General features: G+C 42.6%; 1 protein-coding gene and 1 pseudogene across 1 annotated transcript in view; both read left to right on the top strand.

The window, feature by feature from the left end:
* Stx8 (syntaxin 8) overlaps positions 1 to 25077 on the top strand; it is a 241012-nt gene that overhangs the window by 110002 nt on the left and 105933 nt on the right. The window lies entirely within an intron of this gene.
* LOC121456132 lies at positions 12115 to 13196 on the top strand (annotated as a pseudogene).

Here is a 25077-nt window from a genome sequence, read left to right as displayed (position 1 = left end):
CCAGATCAGGAGATGTTAAATTCTACTTTTCCATGTGTCTGAGCTGCTCACCGTAGCTCCTTTTTCTGAGGAATGGGAGGTTCTTTGCAATAATGTGCGAAGATTGACCTGAGACATTTAGCCAGCACATCTGCTTGCGGACACTGGCCTTGTGTGAGGAAGTTCTACTGGAATTAATTAACTCTGTTTGGGACTCTGAAATGTTTGCTCCACATCTTGTTTTATCATAATAAGACTTATAAAATGAATGGGAAATTCTTTATTTTTCTTTGAGAACTAAAAACCAAATAAAAAAACCAAACAAACCAAAAAACATCCAAGTGAAAAAAGAATCTGCAATGCAGTGTCTGTTGCGTTAAAGCCTTGGGAATAATAAACACTAGAATTAGAACTTATTCTTTCAACCATTTCTTTCTATCTGGAAATTATGGTGAAATTGTATGTCTTTTTGTCTGTTCCTGCATTTGAGAGAACATTTAGCTGTATTGTTGGGGAGTGAAGAGCTTGGATGAGAGGGGACTACTGTGTGCCAAGGGACTTAGAGCACTGGGGACATTGTGTGAACCCACATGTAATCCTGGGAAAGTTCCTGCTTGAGGGGAGGGAAGGAAGGCACTTTCTGAGACGCTTGGGCAAGCATGGTGTGTTTGTCTCTTTTCTTACTGCTGGTATGAACTGGCCTACAAGAAACAACATATGGAAGAGTTTATTTTATTTAGCTCACCATTTGAGAGGCGCAGTCTGTCATGGTGGGAAGGGTGTGACTGCCAGAACGCGAGGCAGCTGGTCACACATTGTGTCTGCAGCCGTGAATGGAGAGAGGGAGACGGATGCTGGTGTTGTTGTTGCCTTTTCCATGTCCCCTTTGTGTTCCTTTTAGGGCCCCAGTACATAGGATGGTGCTACCCACATTCAGGGTGGGTCTTCCTCCTGAAGGTGGGAAATCCCTGTAGAAATAGACCCAAAGGTGTGACTCCTTTGTGATTCTAAATCTAGTCAAGTTGTCAGTGGAGAGTAGCCATCAGAGTGCCTCCACCAAGAGTGCTTGTGCTTCAGCACTGTGTACTGATACCAAAACATTTGATGTCACAGTGCAGTGTTGACTCGGTAAATAAGTCCGCTTCCTTGCTCTTCTCAGCTAATAAAATTGGGGGAGCTCAGCTTCCAGGGTTCTGTCAGAGTCAGCATCGTCACAGGTGCTTACTCTTTCCCTTAGATTTGGCCACCCCCTGAAATGCTCAGCAGCTCATCATTTATGGAAGCCAAATCCATGTAACCCCAATAGTGCTCCCTCAATCAAGATATCTCTTGTTGCTCTCATCTCTGTCCTTGCCCATCTCAACTTTCCCATTCCCTCAAGTTCTCCTTGCCCCTTCCCTTCTCCCCTCTTCTTCCTCTTCTACCTTCCCTTCTTCTCCTTCCTCCATGCTCCCAATTTTGTTAGGCGATCTTATCTATTTTGATTTTCCAAGTGGATCTATAGTTTTTCTTAGGGTTCACCTTATTACTTTGCTTCTCTAGGATCATGAACTATAGGCTCAATATCCTTTGTTTACAGCTAGTATCCACTTATGAGTGAGTATATACCATATTCATTCTCTTGTGTCTAGGTTACTTCACTCAGGATAGTGTTTTCTAGTTCCATCCATTTGCATGCAAAATTCAAGATATCATTGTTTTTACCGCTGAGTAGTACTCTTATGTGTAAATGTGCCACATCTTCTTTATTCATTCTTCAGTTGAGGGGCATCTGGGTTATTTCTAGGTTCTGGCTATTACAAATAATGCTGCTATGAACATAGATGAACAAATGTCTTTGTAGTATGATTGAGCATCTTTTGGATATATGCCCGAGTGGTATTGCTGGATCCTGAGGTAGGTTGGTTTCCAATTTTCTGAGAAACTGGAATACTGATTTCCAAAGTGGTTGTACAAATTTGCATTCCCACCAGCAATGGATAAGTGTTCCCCTTACTCCTCATCCTCTTCAGTATAAGCTATCATTGGTGTTTTGATTTTAGCCATCTGACAGGTGTAAGATGGTGTCTCAGAGTTGTTTTGGTTTGCATTTCTCTGGTGGATAAGGATGTTGAACATTTCCTTAAGTGTCTTTTGGCCATTTGAGATTCTTCTGTTGACATTCTCTGTTTAGTTCTGTACCCCACTTTTTGATTATTTTGGATTATTTAGAATTTTGATGTCTGTTTTCTTGAGTTCTTTATATATTTTGAAGATCAGTCCTTTATTTGATGTGTGGTTGGTGAAGATCTTTTGCCATTCAGTAGGCTGCCTTTTTGTGTTATTGACTGTGTCCTTTGCTTTACAGAAGTTTCTCAATTTCAGGAGGTCCCATTTATTTATTGTTTTTCTCAGTGTCTTGCTACTGGGGTTATATTTAGGAAGTGGTCTCCTGTGCCCACGCATTGAAGGCTACTTTCTACTTTCTCTTCTATCAGGTTCAGTGTGGTTGGATTTATATTGAGGTCTTTAATCCATCTGGACTTGAATTTTGTGCATGGGGATAGATATGGATCTATTTTCATTCTTCTACATGTTGACATCCAGTTATGCCAGCACCATTTGTTGAAGATGCTTTTTTTTCCATTGTATAATTTTAACTTCTTTGTAAAAAATCAGGCATTCATAAGTGTGTAAATTGATATCCGGGTCTTTGATTCGATTCCATTTGCCAACCTCTCTGTTTTTATGCCAGTATCAAGATATTTTCAGTACTGTAACTTTGTAATCAAGCTTGATTTCAGGGATGGTGATGCCTCCGGAAGTTCTTTTATTGTACAGGATTGTTTTGGCTATCCTGGTTTTTTTTTTTCCATATGAAGTTGATTATTATTCTTTCAAAGTCTGTGAAGAATTGTGTTGGGATTTTGATGGGGATTGCATTGAATCTATAGATTGCTTTTGGTAGGATTGCCATTTTTATAATGTTGATCCTACCTATCCAAGAGCATGGGAGATCTTTCCATTTTCTGGGATCTTCTTCAATTTCTTTCTTCAAAGACTTAAAGTTCTTGTCAAATAGCTCTTTCACATCTTTGGTTAATGTTACCCCAAGATATTTTATGTTATTTGTGGCTATTGTAAAAGGTGATGTTTCTCTGATTTCTTTCTTCGTTTCTTTATCATTTGTATATAGGAGGGCTACTAATTTTTTTTTTGAGTTGATCTTGTATCCTGCCACATTACTGAAGGTATTTATTAACTATACGAGTTCCCTGGTAGAGTTTTTGGGGTCACTTTTATATACTATCATATCACTGCAAATAATGAAAGTTTGACTTCTTACTTTCCAATTTGAATACCCTTGATCTCCTTTTGTTGTCTTATTGCTATATCCAGAACTTCAAGAACTATGTTGAAGAGATATGGAGATAGTGGACAGCTTTGTCTTATTCCTGATTTTAGTGGAATCGCTTTGAGTTTCTCTCCATTTAATTTGATGTTGACTGTCAACTTGCTGTATATTGCTTTTATTATGTTTAGATATGTTCCTTGTATCCCTGATCTCTCCAAGACCTTTATCATGAAGGGGTGTTGGATTTTGTCGAATGCTTTTCAGCATCTAATGAAATGATCATATGGTTTTTTTTTTCTTTCAGTTTATGTATATGATGGATTACATTGATTTTCATATGTTGAACCATCCCCATCTCTGGGATGAATCTCATTCAATAATGGTGGATGATTTTTTTGATATATTCTTGGATTCAGTTTGCCAGTATTTTATTGAGTATTTTTGCGTCCATGTTCATGAGTGAGACTGGTCTGTAATTCTTGATTGAGTCTTTGTGTGGTTTTGGTATCAGGGTAACTGCAACCTCATAAAAAGAGTTTGGCAGTGTTTCTTCTGTTTCTATTATGTGGAACACTTTGAGGAGTATAGATATTAGCTCTTCTTAAAAGTTCTGGTAGAATTCTGTACTAAAACCATCCGGCCCTGGGCTTTTTTTGGTTGGGAGGTTTTTGATGACAGCTTCTATTTCCTTGCAGTTTATAGGCCTATTTAAATTGCTCATCTGGTCTTAATTTAACTTTGGTATATGGTATCTATATATCTAGAAAATTGTCCATTACTTTTACATTTTCCAGTTTTGTGAAGTTCAGGTTTTTGTAGTATGACCTAATGATTCTCTGAATTTCCTCACTGTCTGTTATTATGTCCCCTTTTCATTTCTGATTTTGTTAATTTGGATGTTTTCTCTTTCTGCCTTTTGATTAGTTTGGATAAGGGTTTGTCTATATTATTGATTTTTCTCAAAGAATCAGCTCTTTGTCTCATTGACATTGTTTTCTTTGTTTCTATTTTGTTGATTTCAGCCCTCAATTTGATTATTTCCTGTCTTATACTCCTCCTGAGTAAGTCTGCTTCTTTTTGTTCTAGAGCTTTCGGGTGTGCTATTAAGTCACAGATGTGAGCTTTCTCCATTTTCTTTATATGGGCATTTAGTGCAATGAACTTTCCTCTTAGCAGTACTTTTCACAGTGTCCCATAGGTTTGGGTGCGTTGTGCTTTCATTTTTGTTGAATTCTAGGAAGTTTTTAATTTCTTTCTTTATTTCTTCCTTGACCCAGGGGTGGTTCAGTAGTTCATTGTTCAATTTCCATGAGTTTGTTGACTTTCTGCAATTAGTGTTATCGTGAAATTCTATCTTTAAACCATGGTGATCCGATAAAATACAGGGGGTTGCTCCAATTTTTTTTGTATCTGTGGAGGTTTGCTTTGTTACCAAGTATGTGGTCAATTTTAGAGAAGGTTCCACGAGGTGCTGAGAAGAAGGTATATTCTTTTGTGTTTGGGTGGAATGTTCTATAAATGTTTAAGTCCATTTGATTCATGACATCTGTTAGTTCTCTTATTTCTCTGTTAAATTTCTGTCTGGTTGACCTGTCCATTGGCGAGAGTGGAGTGTTGAAATCTCCTACTATTAGTGTGTGGGGTTTGATGTGTAATTTAAGCTTTAGTAATGTTTCTTTTACATATGTAGGTGCTCTTGTATTAGGGGCATAGATGTTTAGGGTTGAGACTTCATCTTGATGGATTGTTCCTGTTAGGAGTATAAAGTGTCCTTCTCCATCTCTTCTGATTGATTTTAGTTTGAATTTTGTTTGATATTAGGATAGCACCCACTTGTTTCTTAGTTCCATTTGATTGGAAAACCTTTTCCCAGTCCTTTACTCTGAGGTAATGTCTATCTTTGAGGTTGAGGTGTTTCTTGTATACAGCAGAAGGCTGGATCCTGTTTTCATATCCATTTTCTTAGCCTATGCGTTTTTATAGGTGAATTTAGTCTATTGATATTAAGAGATATTGTGACCAGTGGTTGTTAATTCCTGTATTTTTCAGTAATAGTGTTTGTGTGTTTTCCTTTTTTGGGTTTTGCTGGTAGGAGGTTATCTGTTGTCTGTGTTTTTGTGGGTGCAGTTAGCTTCATTGGGTTGGGGTTTTCCTTCTAGTACTTTCTGCAGGGCTGGATTTGTGGATAATTATTGTTTAAATCTGATTTTGTCATGGAATATCTTGTTTTCACCATCGATGGTGATTGAAAGCTTTGCTGGGTATAGTAGTCTGGGCTTGCATCCATGGTCTCTTAGTGTCTGCAGCACATCTGCCCAGGACCTTCTGTCTTATATAGTTTCCATTGAGAAGTCAGGTGTAATTCTGATAGGTTTCCCTTTATATGTTTACTTGACCTTTTCCCCTTGCAGCTCTTAATATTCTTTCTTTATTCTGTATATTTTATGTTTTGATTATTATATGGCGAGGGGACTTTTTTTTTTAATCTAGTCTATGTAGTGTTCTGTAAGCATCTTGTATCTTCATAGGCTTATCTTTCTTTAGGTTGGGAAAGTTTTCTTCTATGATTTTGTTAAATATATTTTCTGTGCTTTTGAGTTGGACTTCTTCTCCTTCTTCTTTCCCTATTATTCCCAGGTTTGTTTTTGTCATGGTGTCCCAGATTTCCTGGGTGTTTTGTGTTCAGAATTTCTTGGATTTAATGTTTTCTTTGACCAATGAATCTGTTTCCTCTATAGTACCTTCAACACCTGAGATTTTTTCTTCTATCTCTTGTATTCTGTTAGTTATACTTGCCTCTGTAGTTCTTGTTCATTTACCCAGATTTTCCATATGGGATTTCCCTTGGTTTGTATTTTCTTTATTGCCTATATTTCAGTCTTCAGGTCTTGAACTGTTTGCTTCACCTGTTTGATTGCTTTTTCTTGGTTTTCTTGGGTGTCTTTGTGGGATTTACTAATTTCTTTCATTTTTTTGTTTGCCTTTTCTTCCATTTCTTTAAGGGAGTTTTTCATTTCCTCTGTAAATGTCTTCATTATCTTCATAAAGTTACTTTTAAAGTGATTTTCTGCTTCTTCTGGGTTAGGATGATCAAGTCTTACTCTTGTGTGACCTCTGGGTTCTGGTTCTGGTGTTACCATGTTGGTTTTTAGGTTGTTGGATGAATTCTTGCATTGGCACCTACCCATCTCTTCCTTCAAATGCAGCCGGCAGTGTATTTGCATCTTGGTGTAATCCTTGCAGTGGCTGTCTGAATCTTTGGGAACTCTTCTTGATCTGCTCTGTACTGTTAAAGTCTGTGTCTCAGGGAGCCACTGAGGTCTCTCTAAGCGTGCTCTCTTGGTCTTCTCTCCTGGTTCATTCTCTTGGTCCCCTCAGTTTTGTAGCAAGCTGTGTTTCAGAGTTCCACTGACGTTTCAGAAGGATAGGCAAGTTTGGGGATGGGATGGGGCTAGTAGCTTGCAGGGTCCAGTGGATGTGGCTGTGTATTAGGGCAGCCTACCTGCAGGAAACTCTCCTTCTGGTGGTCTAGAGAAGCTGAGGGAGTTGGGGGAAGGGCCAGGGGTTTTGTCCCACTATGGTGGTCCTAAGAGTGGGGTGTCCTGCTGCATGGCTGGTCACTCACCTCTTAGTCCCCTCAGTCCAAATAAAACATTTTTTAGCTTATAATACTCCAATATATAATGCTTTTACTTCTGCTTCTAGAAGACCAGGCGAGTTATGTATTTTTCAACTCATGACACTGTGGCATCTGCAGAGCCTCTGACTCTTATACCATGCAGTACAGAAGCCACTGGCCACTTGTAGCTGTTGAGTACCTGAAATGTGGCTAGTCTGAACTGGCATGTGCTCTGAGTATGCAGGAACTTTGGACTTGAAGGCTTATTGTAAAAACATGAAAGATTTCTAGCCTCCCTCTTGATGGCTGGGGGGCATAGTCCAGTGATGGAGCATCACTTAGCACACAAGACATGAGTTCAAGTTTCAGACTGACTACGTTTTGCAATGTTAATATATTAGATATTTTGGTTCAAAAAATATACCACTAGGTATATTTGACTCTCAACATTTATATGTGGTGAATAACATTTTAAAAAATCTGTAGCTTAACCAGGCAGTGGTGATGCATGCCTTTAATCTTAGCACTCAGGAGGCAGAGGCAGGAGGATGTCTACGAGTTCAAGGCCAGCCTGTTCTACAGAGTGAGTTCCAGGACTGGCTCCATAGCTACTGAGAAACCCTACTCAAAATAAATAAATAAACAAATAGATAAAATTAAAAATTTAAAAAATTTTTAAAATCTGTAGCTCACATTTCTGCCTTTTGATTTGCTTGTCTAGAAATCAGAACGTCCCCTGGGGTTAATGTACCTGGACAGAGTAAGACTATTTTCCCCAAGCAGAACACATGTCCTGAATGAGGACATGCTGGAGGATTTGCCTCCTCGAGGGTGGCTGCCTCTCTTCTCAGAGTTCTTAGAAATGCAGACCTAAAGCAAGGCTGCTCTAACCCAGCACCAGGAGCAGACTGGTCACAGTGTGATCTGCCCATGGCTCCCTGACACTGCTCAATTGCCAAGCAGGAAAGTGGGAGGGACCTTAATGTCACTTTGTCTACCGGAAACCTGCTTGGTCCAAGGGAAGCTTGTATCCAGCAAGAGCACTGGAATAGCAGTAGACTTTCAGCTTCAGGTAAAAAACAAAGGAGCCCTCACAGGCAGCAGACACCAGCTTTTTTGACTCCCTCTTAAGAAAACTAAAGAGCCCTGTGCCCACAGCTCACTCCCCAGTGTAGGTGCTTCCCATCCTGGTCTTGAGGCAGAAGTCCCCCTCCCATGCCCACCTCTGAATACCTCTGGCTTAGAGGCTGGCTGTGTCTGTGAGTCAGTATTGTACTCTGTTGTCATTTGTCCATTCAATATCCCTTATGGCAGCCACTCCAAGTCGCTTCCCTGGGTCTTAATTATTCTCCGGTTAGTACTCTGCTTATAATGACCCATTCTTCTGTGTTTTCTACCAGAAACTGTTGTTTTAAAGTGCAGTTTGGTGAGATGTGAGGTTTTCAAGGGTTGTATGAATTGCATTTTAGGAAAAATACCAGATGAATTTTATGCTGTCTTTTCAGTGGACAAATCTCTCAGGTTGCCAAGGTCCTTGTGCTGGAAACACAAAGATGATGCATTCCCATCATAGGGTGCTGAAGCTTGCATACATTATGATGTATAGTGGCTCAATGAATTGTCACGTTAAAGTGTGCTAGAGGGGTTGGAAAGATGACTCCATGGCTAAGAGCTTGTACTGCTCTTGCAGAGGACCTGGGTTCAATTCCCAGCATCTGTATCAGGTAGTTCACAACTATCTACAACTCCAGTGCCAGGGGATCCTCCAGTCTGAACCATATGAACCTGTACTCTCAAGTGTGTACATGTGTGTAAATAAATAAAATGTTCTAGAACAGCCTGGTGACTACCTGAAAACTAGTCTGCCATTTACATCAGCTCCCCATAACCATGGGCTCTGTATCTATATCTGTAGATTTGGCCATCGTGAATTCAACCAGCTCCCGTTCAATATATGGCAATTTGAGTCAGTGATGAACACGTGTTACCTTTTTCCCGTCTCACTATTCTGCAAATAACACCTAGTAATGACTCTGGACAGAGCGTTTACATCCCACTAGAGGTTCTAAGAAATCTGGAGGTGACAAAGTGGAGAAGGCTCTGTGCAGGTTGTATGCACATATGAGCTCCACTTTTTAGAGGGGATTTGAGCATCCTCGGATTTGGATATGCATGGCATCACTGGACCAGATCCCTTAGACTTCAAGCAGATGAGTTTTGTTGGAATGTGTTTTGTGTTCTTGTTTGTAAACAGCTCACTTGCCCACTTCTGGGATCCATTTTCTGGAAGTTAGTAAGTGCCTGTAAACCTCCATATCCTGGCACTAGTCAGCCAGGGGTAGATAGGAAACGTTGAGTTAGAAACGCTGAACACACTAGCACAAGTCACATATTACAAGGCCATCAGCGGTACAACAGGGATTTCAGGCTCTCCGCCATCACCCGGTGCTCGTATCGTCCTGTAGTTTACATGGAGTTGTTTTGCATTCTCACTCAGAAGCTCGGCAAATCTTCCGAGAATGGCTCCTCTGCTGCAGTTCTTGCTGGTCTGTGTTTACACAGATGCACACGTTCATGTGTCCTTAGTGACACAAAAGGAATCCCTCAGAGTATTAAAATTTGAAATTTGGGCACTACTTAGGCACAGTATCAAATTAAAAGGCAGTTTGTGTGGGTTCTAATCAACAGGGTGCCATTTAGTTTTGTGTGAGGAGAGAGCCATTATTACAGGATGAGGGATATGACCCGAACCTTCTCGTGCATGTGTGTGTCAGGGAGGCAGGAAGGACTCAGACCATCCCGCCTGCGGGAGTCTAGCCCCTCAAGCTTGCGTTGAGCTTTTTTTCATTGTTGATAGTGCCTGTGCTGAGCTCCAAACTCAGTGGAGTAAACAGCCTGCTGCAATAGGACTCTATGTTAGTAGGTGTGCAGCGTGCTTCTCCCTTGACTACAAGAAGGGATGAGAGCCTGCACTGCAGTGGTGTAGACAGTATTGCAAGATAATATCTTAATGAGTTGAAACAATCATAATGGGTTGTGAGGCAAGATTTTTAAGTAGTTCCTTTTCACCGTGGAAAGCGCTGGGTGGTGGTACTTGAAGTCCATGAGTTCTGCAGGCACTCGATATTCAGTAGCAATTATCATTAAGGGTAATTACTAAGTGGAGGGTCCCCCACCTCATTTCACTTCTGTTTTAAAGACAATCAGAGGAGTTGTGTCTCTTACCATACAGCTCTTAACAGAATACGTAATTTTAAAATGTAACGAGTATGTGAATTGTATGGTTTAAACAGACTGTTGGAAACAAGCTTGGACAAAGGTGTATGTGGTGACTAGGCTTTCTGAGACGTTGTCAAGCGTGGAATGATGACTCTAAAAGGTTTCTTTCACAATGCTGGGTGATGCGGTGTTGTTTCAGATAGGCTGATTCCTTAGAAAGGACTGGAAATATATCCTTTATCCTACTGAAGAACCATGGCCTGCATCTGCCCCCTTGGCAGTCCTGACCATTCTTCTGACTTAGCCGCCACTGTTCCCATTCTCAAGGGTTTTTTTTTTTTTTTTTTTTTGTAGGTTCTGGGATGGGGATGTTCTTCTGCACTTTGAGTGGCATGGGGTATCCTGAGTTGTGTAGAAATTATAAATATTTCTGTATTTGTTTGTCTTTTCTCAATTAAATTCTAGAGTTCTCGAAGGAGGGGAATGTGCTTGTATCTTTCATGTTTACACTATATACGAAGTACTTTGGATATAAGCAACACCAAGAAAAAAACTTCTTAAATTTTTAGATTGGTCTGTTAGTCCATTTTATTTGTAACTTTGAGAAAAATGTGCCACATATGTACCGCAGACCTCAGTGTCCTGTCCAGGATGCTTCTATGGAAAAGTCAATAATGTATCTACCCATGCCTTATCATAGTAGGTCAGTCCTGGCCCATAGGGAGGAGCTTTAAGACCTGGAAACTAGATATTTACATGGGAAGACAGGGAATCAGAGAGATGGAGATCCTAGCTATTGGCAAAGGAAGGATGGCCAGGCAGTCCAGAGCACGGGCAGAAGCAGGGAGACTGCCATGCTGCCCGGGCGGGGCATCCCTCAAGGTTGATAGACAACCTGGCTGTGCCTGAGGAGTTGCAGCAATTTTATCCCAGGCCAGTAAGACAGACAGACCAGTTCAGAAAGTTGGCGGAGATCTTGTGGGGATCTAGAGCAAAGTAGATACAGGGGGTAGGCTAATTCCTGGCACTGGGGCACACAGGGTGAGACGTGGACAGATTGTGGAAATGTCCTGCCACCAAACTGCTGTACCCAAATAAGGGCACCAGACTTCAAAACTTAGGGGACCACTACCAGCAAGAGAGGAGGTGGGGGTGGGGGTGGGGAGCCTGCTTTGGAGCTCACACAGCCTGTGAGAAGTGACAGTTTTATGAGGGTCAACACATCTGTTTGACTTATGTGCTAAAGCCTGCCACTTCTGCACTGAACTCTGTGGCGTGGAAGATTTGCAGTGTCCAAGTGTGGCACACTTTGCAGTGTCCAGCTCAACAGGTGTCGCATGCTTTGCATGTCTGCCTTGACAGGTATGACATGCTTTGCAATAACAGAGGACAATGAGGACAGAGTCAGCACAGAACACAGGGACCACATTTCAAATCTGCCTGGCAGATAAAAATGTAACCTTGAGCAGGCAGCTTCATTTTCCTTTGGAGGATTCTGGGGAAGGTCCTCAACCTTCAAGAATGAAAATAAAATAAAAAACTGATAGCTCATAAAATAAGTAACTCATGTCATGTTTGAACATAGTTTCATACCGTTTTATATTTTTCTTCCTGACAACATTTGATTATTTTTACACTATGTATGTGAGAGGGATAGAGTAGGAAAGAGACACACACACACACACACACACACACACACACACACTCACTCTGGTTGGTGACCCAAAGAAAATTCCAACTGGAAGAAGAAGGAGCTGGAAGAAGAGGCAACGGCTGTGAGTTGTTTTGGGGGGTGAGGAGAATGAAGCTGACGTAGTGGTTGTTCAACATTATGAATGTATTAAATGCGACTGAACTGTTTAATGTAAACAATTAAAGTACTACTTCTATGTTAAATTGACTTCAATAAAAAAAAAATTCCTCATACTCTGCTTCTGGTTTATCCTGCCTGCGTGTCTTTTTGATGGTCTGTTGCCCAATCCTTCTCCATCAAAGGAAAGAAGAAATCACAGGACTTGTCAGTGACAGTGGCTCCAGCTCGTGCATAGCTGGCTTTGTTGCAATAATGCTCTCAGGGCTATGTTTCCTTCCATTGTTGGGTGTCCCTTACACCAGGCTGTCACTGTGGCCTGGGCCAGAAAGACTCCTTCCTATAGGGGTGACAAGGCCCAGAGCAGGAGGAGTATCCTGACCCTAAATTACCCTATCAAGCGTGGCATTGTGACCAGCTAGGATGGTGTGGAGAAGATTTGGCACCACGCCTTCTACAGTGAGCTGCGTGTAGCCCCTGAGAAGCACTTAGTGCTTCTGACTGAAGCCCTCCTGAACCCCAAAAGTCACAGAGAGGTGACATAGATAATGATTGGAACCTTCAGTACCCCAGCCATGTATGTGGCCATTTAGGCCATGCTGCTCCTTTATGCATCTGGGCACACCACCGGCATTGTCATGGGCTCTGATGACAGGCCACACATGCGGCACCCATCTTCCCCATGCCATCATGCAGCTAGACCTGGCTGTCCGGGACCTGACAGACTACCTCATGAAGACCCTGATTGATCAGGATGCGGCTTCACCACCACAACTCACTGGGAAATTGGGGGTGACATTAAGGAGAAGCTGTGCTATGTTGCCCGGGATTTTAAACAAGAAATGGGTACTGCTGCATCCTCCTTCTCCTTGGAAAAGAGCTATGAGCTTCTGATGGGCAGGTGATCACCTTCAGCAATGAGCAGTTCTGGTGTCCAGAGGTGCCTAGCCCTCTTTCCCGGCCATGGAGTCCTGTGGTATTCATGAGACCACCTTCAACTCCATCATGAAGTGTAATGTGGCTATCCACAGGGACGTGTGTGTCAACACAGTGCTGTCTGGTGGTACTACCATGTGTCCAGCATTTCTTGCAGGATGTATAAGGAGATCACAGCCCTAGCACCCAGCACAGTGAAGATTAAGATCATTGTTTCTCCTGCAGGAAAGTACTCAGTCTGGACTGGCAGTTCCATCCTGGCCTCGCTGTCCTCTTTCCAGCAGATGTGGACGGGGTAGGACAAGTTGGGCCCCTCCATCGTCCACTGCAAATGCTTCTGGATGGACTGAGCAGGTGCCAGCATCCACTCTAGGAGCTGATTCTGATGTGTACATACTTCATGCTAGCCTCACAAAACTGAAAACAAACTTAAATTTGTCTTGAAGTTTATATCCAATATCAGCACCGGATTGTTGAATTTGTTGCTGATTTTTAACCTTATATTCAAGGTAATTGTTCAGTTGGCATATATCTAATATCCAGTAGTCCTTAGCCAAAGAGGCTCCGTCACTGTGGAAGAGAAATCCTTAGCCTGGTGGACCTGTGTGAACACCATGCAATGAATGATCTATGCAGAGTATTAACTGATAGCTGACTCCAGGATTCCTTGAGGCGGGCAAAGGTTCTCTAAGCCAGTTACCACTTCTATCTTGCTGGTCTAACAGAGTGTGAAAGTCTGAGCCTACGGACCTAGTTCTGGCGTTTTCCCTCCTGAAGCCATGGGTTGTTACTTGCCTTGAGTTGGGAACATTTGCGTTGATACCTGTAAACATATTTATCCTTTTAATTTATGTAAGGTTGTTTTGTATTCATTTCTCTAAGAAATGATCAATTTTGGGTTTTCTACCATTCAGTGAGAACATTAGGTCCCATCCACACACCATTGTGTAAAGAAAAATAAAAGTTCTGTAGTAAAAAGCAAACACACACACAAAAAACCCAATTCCCATACAAGGTATGGCAAAAGCAGCCCTAGTTAACATGTGAGTGATGTAGCTGCATTCTAGTGTGTTGGCTAAAGCTTGATTTGCTGAGAGGAGGCAAGGATGATTTGCTCTGAAGGCAGTGTACCAGCCCCACTGTGGCAGGGGTGGGGATGGGGTGGAGGGGAGATAATGTTGATAGTGCTTGTGTATTAGGTGAGGATGAGGATGGGGAGGGGCAGTTAGCCTGGAAGCTGTTGCCGCAGTCTGGTCATGTCTCTTCACTCTAGAGGAAGTCCTAGACACCCCCCACTCCATGAAGTGGATGGGATCTTGGACTTTTCCATATACCCCTACATTTCCTTTTTATGTGCATTTAAATTTTGCCCATAAAAACGACTATGCACAGTTCCAAGCGGAGAGACTCTTCATTAGAGTGGGAGCTCAAGCTGGCAGGAAGATGGCAGTGAGGGAGAGGGGGTCTGGCCTTCCGTATATTTATGGGCTTCAGCTCAAGTTGACTGTTGACTTTAAGACTCACACTTTCCTAAATAATGACAAAAATATTTACCTTTTACACTCTTAGGCTATATGTAGTGTAGTCTTTCTTAGATAACCTCCACCATACTAAATGAATGGGCCTCCAACATTTCTCCTCTTCCTCACCTCCTTCCTCCTTCTGTCCCCCAGTGCTAGACTAGTACCCCAGGACCTTACAAATACAAGGCTCTCAGATCTCCTTTAGAATATCTAAGTCATATATCCCATTAGACATAATCTTGAGTTATGACCAAGGGTGTAGCTCAGTGATAGTGTGTGTTCATGCCACATACAAAGCCCTGAATTTAATCACCAGTACTAATAAAACAAAAATATGTGTGAGTGAAGTTCTAGATCATTCTTTATAATTGCTCTTATAAAATTATATATAATATTGCTCTGTGTATTGTGTGGATCCTAAAAGAATTTAGAAGAGGTTTTGATTCCACATTCCAGTGACTCATCTTGTACACCCTCCTTGGTAGACTCTTGGTGTAAATTATCACTTGGCTTAAATTTCCCCATTCCCCAGAAGAAATGGAGCCCAGTAAGGAAATGCTGCCGCTGTGTATATTGTTGTAACGTTCCCCTAGACTATGTGCTGTTGGGATTTTCTGATGTGCGTGTGGAAACAGCTGAACTGCTTCGGAGGCTCTCACGGACTGAGCAGACTTGAGAACTTGGTGATTAATAGGGTAAAACTGTTTCTCTCCAGGCGGAGTCATGGGCTTGGCTCCCCCTTCACCCCACCCCCCCAGGTTAAAAGAACATTAGTCTTCTAACCAGGGATTTTTGCTGTCTTTATAGTGGAACAAATGCCTTTTTTCAGATCTAATCCTGGCGTGATAAATAAAGCTCTCTGCAAGGTGCTCGGGAAAGTTCTAAGTAGCTCCCGAGAGGAGAGGTCTTTGTTGTGGAGGAAGAGGCCTAACCTCAAGGGTTAACCAGTCAGTCAGTGCGTATGTGGGTCAGAGAGAAAAGTTAGTGACCATCAAGCCCTTTCCCGTGGTCCTTTCCGCGATGATGTATCCAAACATCCCTGAGCTCAAGCCTCTGGGGTAGATTTATTGGACAAAATGTTCCTCGTCCGTATGATAAAGTTGTGTGTTTGTTTGCTTTGAAACTCAGGTAAGCAGCAGTCAAGAACATGTTAGCAAGTATAATATTGGCCACGTGTTCAAATATGTGCCTAACACAGCGCCTGGCATATTGTAGATGTTTATTGATTGCTTGTTGGCTGAATGGGTGTCGAACTTTATAAGACTGATGAGTCTTGTAAGGCACTGCCAAGTTGGTCTTGCAAGTGATGGTTACACAGCTTTTACTTTGTAGCTGTTCTGTTAAACTGTATATATGGATTTTCTGGTTTTCTCTTTACATGTTGGATTTCAGGATTAAAATGTTTTTAAACATTTTAGGGGAAATCGTAATGAAGTAAATCCTATACATGAGCTTGTTTGCTTTAGAGGTGTAAGAGTAATATGTGAAAATTTCCTTTGTCAAATTGCAGCATAAACATCCGAGTGTTTGCTTGTCAACACGTAGAATTTGGCAATTAATTTGTATTTGGAAAACTCAGTCCGGTTTCGAACACTTAAGGAGCAAGGTTTCCAAGAGTATCTCGCTCCCAGCCAAGAACAGCTGCGTGGTACGTTGCTTTTCACATGGCTTCTCTGTGACATCTGTGAAAACAGACGTCAGCAACTGAGCATGCCCGAGTGCATGGTGCGCTGCGGCATTCTGTGAGGTATGGGGTCCAGGGTCTCCACTGGAACAGAACACCATGCTCACTGGCATAAAAATACTTATTTGACTTAAATTTCATTTCTGTTCAGTAATAAATGGTAAGGACCAAAGCCTTCCAATGTTAGCAGAAAGTATATACTACCCTGATCAGTTTTTATTAGGATGTGCTAAGTTCAAGCAAGACTCAGAAGACGATTCCTCATGAATGGCTTTAGTTTGCCCCGGGAGGTACATGTCAGTGATCAGTTACAGTGACTTACCTAGCCCTTGTGTGATGCCATCGCCTGTTAAGAGGAAATGACTTCAGACTCGACACTACTGTGCAGGCACCAAACTCCATTGAAGCAGCTGGGGGTTGGGCGACCCCTGTCCGCTCACCACTTGTGTCTGTTCTCTCACCAGAACTGTCGTGGAATCTTCCAGTTTCATTCCACACCCCTCTCCCAACCCCAGCCCTCTCCTACTTACGATTCCTAGGAAAAGACAAGATCAGGCTTTTATAAATCAGCTAGTTAATTAGAGGTGACTGTAGGGCAGATTCGAAGTTTCTAGACATTCAGATGATTAACTGTAGCAAAGTAGATTTCTCTTACTCTTGTACAGACTGTTTCCGTTTTTACTAACAAAAGCATCAGGAGGGAGGAACCATTGACCTGGCTCCCCAACCCCCGTGCTTCCAATTAGGAACCTATTATCTCATTCCAGGTGATTAGGAAAGGATATCCCAAATACTGCTTCATGTAAATATGGTTTTTGCCTGTGTTATATTACTAGGAGTTCTGAACACATCTGGAGCGAAGGCAGCCCAGGGGACATTAAAAGCACACTGTTTGGGTTGGCACAGTGACATTATAGTATATGCCAATTTGTAATGGCTTTTGGAAACAGGCAGTTTTAAACTCTCCCTGAACTATTCCCCTGAGAAATTATTCAATTAAGTACAACTAAAATTAATGTTTAGCCTTTTTTTCCCCTTAAATAAAATAGGCAGCTCTAGAGGGAAATCTGTGGTTCCTGCTGTGTTCCATGCTCGTGTTCCTATTTGACCCTGGAAGTGAGCTCCCAGGAAATCGCTAGGCATCTTGGAATAACTGCCCTTTCTAGAAGATACATAGTTGCTAGACTCTGCTATGACTTTCCTATCATATAAATGACTCTGTGTAGGAAGCTTTAGACACCTGGGGTTCACCAAAGTTTCTGTCTACACCTGCAGGGAGTGGGGGCTCCAATGCAAAACCCCCAACTTGTCCTGTCTTTTTAAATAAGTGATTCTCCAACTTTAATGGGTGTAGGGATCACCTGGGAGCTTATTAAAATGAAGATTCTTGAGTCATTAGATGGAGTCAGGCCTGAGGTTCTGCATGTCTAACAAGCTCCCAGGGGCTCGGGCTGGCTGAGGACTACCTTTGCAATGGGGAGGTTCTATGCAGCAGTAGGAGGAGATGTGGGGGTGGGACTTGGACTCAATTTTGATTTCCAATCTGTAGCCTGGCCCTGAGCACATTCAGTTGTGTGTGCCTCTTGCTTTTCTCTCTAGTGTATGTCCTCACTGGATTCCCAGAATCCTCAGTTCTCCCCACCCCTCTCCCTTTCTCTCTCTCTCTCTCTCTCTCTCTTTCTCTCTCTCTCTCTTTCTCCCCTGTCTGCTGGAAGATGACACACTTCTCATTGCTCACAGGAGATAATGACATGGGGTTTTGTTACATGCTTTCTCAGGATTCAGGCTTTGTCCTGCCTTGTTTTTTCCGCTCTCTTTTCTAGCTAGGTTTGGAAGAAGAGCCGATTAGCTGATACTCCTTTTTCCGTGTTTCTGAACACACATGCCAGAGCCCTGGTGAGTAAGTGTGACTTAGTGGCTTTCATCCAACATTGACTTCCAGAGTTTGGCTACTTAGCTTGTAAGTCCAGGCTTTGATGGTCAGTGTATTCAAGGGTGGTCAGATTAAAACATAATTAAGATACACATTCAGTGAAGCCCCTCGGAAGACTGGCCCATAGCCCTGGCAGTTCTTTATCTGCAGAGAGGGCATTCCACAAGAAAATCTATGACTCTGCCTGCTGACTGGCTGTCTCCTTCCCAATTACGGCAAGCAAATTGATCGTGAAGGAGTTTCTAGATGGGTAGAGGTGAAGATGGCCTTACTGTGGCCAACACTATCTACTTCTGATATTCTATCTCAGAGAGTCTGGGACTTGTAGTGTAGCTCCGTGGGAGAACGTTTGCCTAGCAAGCTCTAGTGCTTCTTGGCCATGACAGGCCCTGGAAGCAAAGCCAGCCCAGCACTTGCTTTAAGTTTTAGATCCTAACCCCCAATGTTTGTCTTCCAGCTTTTCCTCTTTTAGTCCGTCTTCTGTGCTTTCCATTTTGTTTTGTCTCTCAACAATACTGTTTAAAAATATAGTTCTGGGGCCCGGCGGTGGTGGCGCACGCCTTTAATCCCAGCACTCGGGAGGCAGAGGCAGGCGGATCTCTGTGAGTTCGAGACCAGCCTGGTCTACAAGAGCTAGTTCCAGGACAGGCTCCAAAACCACAGAGAAACCCTGTCTCGAAAAACCAAATATATATATATATATATATATATATATATATATATATATATAGTTCTGGGGACTAGAGAGATGAGACTCCGAAGTTAAAATCATTTGCTGCTCCTAGAGGACCCAGGTTCTGTTTCCAGCATCCACGTGGTAGCTCATGACTCTCCATAAGTTCCAGGGGATCTGACTCGCTCTTCTGACTCTGCGGGCACCGGTAAGCATGCGGTGCGTACGTGTGCGCTAGACCCAGCATGCACATAAAGAATGTGATCTGGTTGTGTCACCTGGCTTCCTGTCATTCTTCATGACCTAACCAGTACTTCTGAGACACCATCCTTTTCCTATGAGACTGTAGAACTTATTTTTTAATGTTCTTCTTTGGATCTGAACTTGTAAAACTTAATTTTCTTTGTTGTCAAAATAATGCCACTTTGTAGTCTGAACATAAGATTAGGCATTCCAAGAGTGACAGTTCCTTCCTTGCCCCAAAGTCCCACTCCTTGCAACAGTTCTCGCAGTTCTTAGTTTTTCAGAGTTCATCGTTATTCATTTCTCTTTTATTGTTGTATTTCTTTTCTTTTTCTTTTTTTGTTTGTTTTTTGTTTTTAAGACAAAGTCACACTATGTAGCCTTGGCTGGCCTGGAGCTGGTTAGACAGACCAGGCTGGCTTCACATTCACAGAGCTCCGCCTGCCTCTGCCTGCCAAGTGTTGGGATCAAAGGCATGCGCCACCATGCCCAGCCTTATTCATATTTTGCAGAACGTGACGCTGTTTCATCGTCTTTTCCATGTTGGGCATGTTTATTTCTTCCTAATGGAGATGTTGCCATAATTTACAGTAATCCTGCACAATTCTCTCTGTGCCTCTTTCCACACACGTTTCCATTAAATCAGTGTTGATGGCATTGTGACTGTGGAAATGTTGTTTGTGGTTGAACCACAATGTGTCCTATGATTAGATCTTTATTTCATTAGTATATGCTTTCCCTCCAAAGCCGATAATTGCTTCTTGGTTTTGTTTTGCTTAGTTACCTGTGTTGACACATTCACCACCTAGCCCTCTCCTTAAGCTGGGATCATGGGATTCCTGTGCGCTGTTTGTAGTTTACCGATGAATTTCATCACTTAATTGGCCTGTCTTTGCTTTCCTGGATCCTTCAACTCTCTGGTTCAATCCTGGACAACTGCCTGGGCTCCTGCTGGACTCTCCTTTCTTCCTGTCCGTCCCACGGGAACTTCAGTACCCTTGACTCTGCAGTGCACATACCTGCATGTTCCCCATCTGCCCAATCTTTCCTCTTTCTTGCCATTGCTGTTCTGGTAGAACACACTCTCTGAGAGCATCTGAAGGACAGCTTTGTGAACTGAACATCTTAAGACTATGTGTGTTTGAACATCACTGTCCTTTCCCTGCAGGCTGGAAGGTTTGGGAGTTGGTTGTCTGGTTTGAATTGTGAAGACTTCTCTGTAGAGCTCCCTGGTCAGTTCCCCACCGCATGGGAGCTGGTTTTTTGCCTTCTCTCTGACAGCTTTGAAAACTTCTCTCCTTTAGTACTCGGAAATTCAGTGTTCAGGTGCCTCATTTTTGAATGTAAACATTTGGCCATAAATCAACAGATAGTCTGCAAAAAATTACTAAAACTAAAACCTAGGGTAGTATGAAGAGAAGAAAGTTGGAGGGAAGACAGCCACCACAGGAGCACACGCGCACACACACACACACACACACACACACGCACACATATACATACACACATGCACACAAGTGCACATGCTCGCTTCTTTTTCTCTCTTAGATTATACTCATACTGAAATGGGGAAGAAGAGAAAGAATTTATCCAAATGTTGATCACTCTCTCCCCCCTTCCCTCACTCTCCCTCTCTCCCTCTCTCCCTCTCTCCCTCTCTCCCTCTCTCCCTCTCTCCCTCTCTCCCTCTCTCCCCCTCTCCCTCTCCCTCTCCCTCTCCCTCTCCCTCTCTCTCTCTCTCTCTCTCTCTCTCTCTCTCTCTCTCCACAGGTCTGGGAGAGATAGAAAGCAATGCATTTGTAAAATTAAAACAGAAGGTATGAAAAGAGACCGTCAGAGAACAAGGAAGAGTTTCTAGGAGAAAAGCGATAAAGACTAGATGGTTAACTTTCCCACCGCAGATGCCCTGGGCTGCACCCAATTTTTACCCAAATACCCGGGCATCTCTGAAATGCGTCCAAAGAGGAAATATGGAGACATCAAGGTGATGTTCCTAAGGAATGAGAAAAATGCAGACTATGTTTAGTCTGCAGTCAGACGGAAATCTGAGCTGTGCATGGCATGCGCCCTGAGCAAAGCCTTTGCATTGAAATCCAGAGTCCCTGCCCCCCAACATCTTGTGCCCCAGCACATGTTAGAAATCTGAAATGGACAAGCCACAGGCTTTCGTAAGCCTGTTTTAACATCTGTAAAGCACACCGCAGCTTCCCTGCTCACTCTCATTGGTGGGAGGCCAAAAGAGGTACGGTATAGTTAGAACATTTTATGGGGTCATCATCGTGTATTTTAAAACTCCCGAGTATATGAGAACAAGTGGAAACAGGTGACGTAAAGCTCATCTAGAAGTAATACAGTTTGCCAAATTTCATGAAATGCTAGTCTATTTTGTAAAGTCCAAAAGAGTGAGCCCAGAAATGCCATTGAGGAGGTTTGCAGTCTCTCGCCTTCTCTTTGGGGATTAACATTTGTTTCCACCCTGTTTTCTTGTCCTTTTTCTGTTGCTGTGATAGAATACTCAGACTGAAAGCAGCTTAGGGAAGGAAAGGATTTATTTCAGCTTCCAGAGAGCAGTCCATCACTGAAGGAAGCCTGGGCAGGAACTTGAAGCAGAAACCATAGAGGAATACTGCTTGCTGGCTCCCTCACTATCCTGTGCTTGGCTAGAGTTTTTATACACCCGAGGACCTCCTACAACAGACTGGCTCCTCCCACATCAATGAACAAGATAGGCCTCTACAGATATTTCCCAGGCCAGTCTGAGATGACGCTAAACTAAGGGGCCCATGTCTTTAAGGCACTGCATGTTTTTAATCCTAGAGGCAGAGATAGAAGCAGGCAGAGCTCTGTGTGTTTGGGCTCGGCCTGGTCTATGTCGTGAGGTCCCAGCCAGCCAAAGGGACACAGTGAGAGTCTATCCAAAGAACGACAACAACAGCTAACTAGGACACCATGTCACCATGTCACATAAATCTGAACATGCTGCAGACACTGAGGTACAGGAATGGAAGACTGAGATCTGATTGGTATGGGCAAGTCCCAGAGGAAACGAAACGTCTCTGGTTTAGACAGATCCTGTAGAATTTGAGATGTAGGCTCTTTTTCAAAGAGAACAGAGTTCTAGTAGGTGGGGGTGGAAGGATGCATGAGTAAGTGTGGTTTGCCGCTTCTGTCCAAGCATCAGGACTTTCAAGGTTTGGCTTGTCTAAGGTTTGGTAGGTCCAGGGCTTTGGTGGTCAGTCTAGATACTTAGTGAAAGACTCTCTAGAGGATTAAGTAATATAATAGAGGTATAAACATTATCCATGGCTTTAATCATTGTGAGTGAAGAAATGTCAGCAATAGCTTTGGCTAACAGTTGTGAGTTTTATTCTGATCTCCTACTTGATGTTTGCTAATCAGGGCTTGCCTAACAAAAACACAGCCACAGCGTAACAAAAGCACTACTCAGCCGGGTGGTGGTGGCACATGTCTTCAATCATGTGGAGTCAGGAGGTGGAGTCAAGCGGATTTCTGAGAGTTCAAGGCTAGTCTGGTCTACAGAGTGAGTTCCAGGACAGCTAGAACTGTTACACAGAGAAACCCTGTCCTCATCCCCTCTCCAAAAAAATAGTAAAAAGGCACTACTCAGATATTTTGAGAACAAATAATATGTGTCTAGGTTTGTAAGATTTGAACAATTCTGTTCAATATGTAGAAGTTGCTAAGTTGGTTAGCTTTAATTGTCAGCTTGAACAAGCTAGTCAGGGATTGTCTACATTGGGCTGCCTGTATGCATGTCTGTGGCAGATTCTCTTAGTAAAGTTAATTGATTTGGCAAGTTCAAGCCCATCGTGGGTGTCCCCGTTTCCTCAACAGGGAGGAGCTGAAGAAGAGTGGAAAAATCTAGCTGCATACAATCAAGCAACTGAACACATACGCATTGGTTTCTCTCTGCTCTGACTGTGGATGTGATATGGTAACTGTTTCAGGTTCCCGTTACCTACCTTGACTTCCCTTCTATTATGGACTGTAATGTGGAACGGTGAGCTAAAGTAAGCCCTTCCTCCCCTAAGTTGCTCTTTGTCAGAGCGTTTTATCATAGCAATGGAAATGAAGCTAGAACAGCCTAATAAGGTAAACAGTTCATTTCAGTAAATAGTAATCGGCATTTCCCAATCGGGGATCTTTACAAGGGAAAGTTAAACAGCCTCATCTTTCAAACAATAACAAACAAGACAGCTTGGGATATCTGAGCTGATGATTTTTTTCTTTCTGGATCTTCTGGGGGAAAAAAAAGCCCCTAGAATTAAGCAGCCATGGTTTTACCTATAACCATCCATATGACCTTGGACAGACCACATGACCTCTGAGCATCACCTCCAGCAGTGCTGGCCCTCCTAGCGTTGTCACCAGGACTGATGAAGATTGGCCTTGCTCATAGCAGTTGTTTGCCTGCCTTTAATGTGTCTGCATTGTCCCTCATCATAGGGACAAGGGCTTACTTAATGTGTCATTCTTAAACCCAATTTAATTATAAGTTTGGTTTTATTATAATCTAGTTTTTAGAGCAACAGAGAAACTGAGAACAGAACCTAGGACTCTCACATGCCCCACACTGGCTTCACTGTTGAATATCCTGTGTTGGTGTGATGTGGCCTAGTTATGACCATTAGTGAGCCTGAGTGGAAGTATAAGGAATTAAACCCACAGTTTCTGAATCTTCACTTGGTGTCATTTCTGTTCCATGATCTCATCTAGGACATTAATTTTATTGTCACCTCCTGTGACAGCTTCTCATATTGTCCTTTTCTTCTGTGGTGTTGACAGTTTTGAGGAGTACTGTTCAAGTCTTTAAATTTTTATTACATTTATTTGTGTATTTAGTGTGTGTGTGTGTGTCTGTGTATACTGGTATGTCACAGCACGCATGTGGATGTCAGAGGACCACCTCTGGGCGTTTGTTCTCTCTTACCATGTGGGTTTTGGAAATCAAACACAGGCCATCAGACTTGGCAGCAAGAGCCTTTACCCACTGACCATCTCATAAAACACCATGCTCAGGTGTTTTATGGACTCTTGCTTGGTTTGAATTGCTCTGATGGTTTCCTTGTGGTAACATGGACTGTGAGTTATTGGGAAGAAATCCACAGAGATGGGCCATTTTTATTCTATTACATCAAGATTACATGCTAGCAATTCAATTTGTGACTCATTTCATTGTGTTTTTCAGGCTTCTTCACCATAGGGTCACTGATATTCCTTTCCCCCCTGCTTGGCTTCTAGACTGTTCTATGAGAGGCAGTCACAGCATGCTGCCTGTAGCCCAGTGGGGAGTTACACTCTGCTCGTTGGAAGTGTAGTGTCTGTGTAAACTATTTGGAATTCAACATAAGGGATTTGTTTCTCCTCCCTCCATTATGAATTCGTTTAGTCATATGTTTATATCAGTGTGAACACTTGGATATTTATTTTTCTACTTTTTGGACTTTTAAAACTTGATTTATTATTGTATGTGAGGTGGTGCATTCAAAGGACCACTTTATGGAGTTGCTTCTTTGCTGCCACCTTAACATAAGTTCTGGGAATCAAACTCAGGTCGCTGGGCTCACACAGCGAGCGGTTTACCCAGTGAGCAATCTCACCAGCCCCTCTCCTCTGTATACTAAGTCCAAACTGTTTACTTTGCTGTTTCGACTGCTCTCAGTTGGCCTTTAGGAACGCCTGTGGTTGACACATCTGCTCCTTCTACCACTGGGCTTCTTGACCCCATTTTATCTGGCACTACAGGATACTTCAGGGTTATAATCTGTGTTTTCTGCCTCAGTTTAAAAGCCCGTTGTTTGCCTAGAGATTCCTAGTTGTTGTTATTGGAGGAAGGTTATTAGAAACCCAGCTTGGATGTTGGTATTCTTGTTGCTATAGAGAATGTTGGTTTTCTTAAGTTTTCTAGACAGACAAAGCATAGAATGATACGTGAATTTACATACATACATAATTTAGTTTCCATATACATACATAACTGTTAGGCTAAACGTGAGTTCCCAATAATGTCTCTAGTCTAATCCATAGTGGCAGTTATTGTTCTAGACTCACCCCCTTGCTCATCTGTACATATCCACATACGTGTCAGAATCTGGCTCCCACC

The sequence above is a fragment of the Microtus oregoni genome, unplaced genomic scaffold (genome assembly GCF_018167655.1).
Source record: "Microtus oregoni isolate MIOR12 unplaced genomic scaffold, Mior012 000015F_ref0000493, whole genome shotgun sequence".
NCBI classification, from domain to species: Eukaryota; Metazoa; Chordata; class Mammalia; order Rodentia; family Cricetidae; genus Microtus; species Microtus oregoni.
This window is presented reverse-complemented; position numbering and strand designations above follow the sequence as displayed.